Below are 2480 nucleotides of genomic sequence, written 5' to 3'. Positions count from 1 at the left end.
GCACTGCCTGAGTGGAGTGTGAGCCTGAGCAGCTTGGGGACCGGCAGCTCAGGGAGCTCTGGTACAGCAGGAAGTTCGGTAAGGAGCCCCCAGGCAGTGATGACCTCACTTCCCTGACGACAGAGCCCAACGGAATTGGAACCCACGTATCCAGGCACCCCATTACAGAGAAAACCCCCCTGCCCAGCTCATTTCTAGGCACATCCTAAAGGAAGCAACAAGTTCTTCTGCTGTACTGAAGCCGAGAGGATGTAGGGAGAAGAGAGCTCGCCCGCCAGACACGTCCCCTCCCTGGCCGGTCATATCAGGTTTCCCCAACGCCTCAGGCCCTTGGGCTACTAAAATCAAAAGGTGACACCAGGGGACTCAGAGTCAGAGAGTCCCACACCTTCTGATCGACCGGTGTAGCCCTAGGTCTCCTCGCCGTCTCTCTGTGTGTGTGTCTGCGTGTATGTGTGTGTTCCACTTGGTGTCTCTGTGTCTGTGTGTAAAGAGGACCTGGCCATGCAATCGTGGGTGGAGATGTCCCAAGCAGGATGAGGCTGATGAGGGTTAAGTGTCTGTTGGGAAAGTCATGTTCACACCCCATTTTAAGGCTGGTTAAGTAGGATCGGGTGGAGGGTCTACACCCTTCTGCCCAGGGTTTATCCTGAGACCCTAAATGGATGGGTCCAAGACCCAGGAGCGGGGCTAACCCTAACAGTAACCACTAACCCAGACCCTGACACTGACTGTGAGCCTGCCCCAAACCCTAACCCAAACCCTGACACTGAACCTGACCCTGACCCTGTCTGTGATACTGACATGAACCAACAACCTATACCTAAGACTGACAATGTCCCTGATGTGGACCATGAACATAAACCTAACGTTGATATTACCGTAACCAAGACTCATACCTAACCCTGACCATGACCCTGACCCTAATCCTAACCCTGAGGCTGACCTAACCCTGACCCTAACCCTAACCCTGACTGTGACTGTGAACCTGACCCTAACCCTAAACCTAAAGGTAACTCTAACCATGACCCTAATACAGAACCTGAACCTAAAACTAACGCTGACCCTGACCCTAACACTAACCCCTACCCTAGACCAAACCCTAACTCTGACCTTACGCTGACTAACCCTAAACCTAACCATAACGCTACTTCTAACTCTAACCCTAAACACAATCCCAAACACTACCGCCAAAACCTAACTGTGACACTGAAACGAACATTGACCCTAAACCAAAGCCTGACGCTAAACTGACCCTGTCCATGACATTCACCTGACCCTGACCCTGACCCTAATCCTAACCATGACCCTAACACTGAATACTACATAACCTTGTCCCTGACCCGAATGTGGACTTTAAACCAATACCTGAACCTGACCCTAAACCGGACACTGGCGCTAAACATCACCCTGACCCTGACCTAGACCATGACCATAAACCTAACCCTGACCCTAACAGTGACCCCGACACTGACCTGAACACTAAACCTGACCCGGACTGTGAGCCTTACCCTAATTCTAACCCTAAATGTAACCCTGAACCTGACACTAACACGGGCCCTCCCCCGAATCCTATCGCTGACATAACCCTCAGAGTAACCCCTAACCCTACCACGGACCCTGATCCTAACAAGTTCTAACCCTAACCGTCAACCAAACGCTAACACTAACACTAACCCTAAACTTTAACAACAACCCTGACCCTATACCTGATTATGATCATAAGCCTAACCCTGAACTTTGCCTATACCAGACCCTGACCCTAAACCTGAACCTGGCCCTGACCCTAAACCTAACCATGACCCTAACACTGACCACTACATAACCATGTCACTGACCCGAATGTGGACTTTACACAACACCTGATCCTCATTGTAAAGCTGACACTGGCGCTACACTTCACCCTGACCCTGACCCTGGCAAAGAACATAAACCTTACCCTGACCCTAACAGTGACCCTGACCACGACCCTAACACTAACAGTGACCCTGACTGTGAGAGTGACCCTAACTCTAACCCTAAACGTAACCCTGACCATGACACTAACACGGGCCGTGACCCAAAACCAAACGCTGAACCTAACCCTAAAACTAACCCCTAACATTAACCCTGACACTGACCCTAACCCGGTCTAACCCTCCACCTAACTCTAACCCTAACCCTAACCCCACTTTAACAATAATCCTGACGCTGATCATAACCCTAACTCTGAAGTTTGCCTCTGTCAGAGCTTAACCTTAAACCTGACCCTGGCCTTGACCTTAACACTGACCCTAACCCTGAATGTAAACCTAAATTTGACCCAATCTATGATCCTAAATAGAATCTTAAGCCTAAAGCTAACCCTGATCCTGAACCTACTCATAAAACAGAACCTAAACATAAAGCTGACCTTACCATATCCATGAACCTAACCCTGACCCAGACCCTATCCCTGACACTAAACCTGTCCCAAACCTAACCCTGAACATGACATGAAC

Source organism: Mustela putorius, unplaced genomic scaffold (genome assembly GCF_011764305.1).
Source record: "Mustela putorius furo isolate JIRA1106 unplaced genomic scaffold, ASM1176430v1.1 tig00000328_pilon_pilon_pilon, whole genome shotgun sequence".
NCBI lineage: Eukaryota > Metazoa > Chordata > Mammalia > Carnivora > Mustelidae > Mustela > Mustela putorius.
This window is presented reverse-complemented; position numbering follows the sequence as displayed.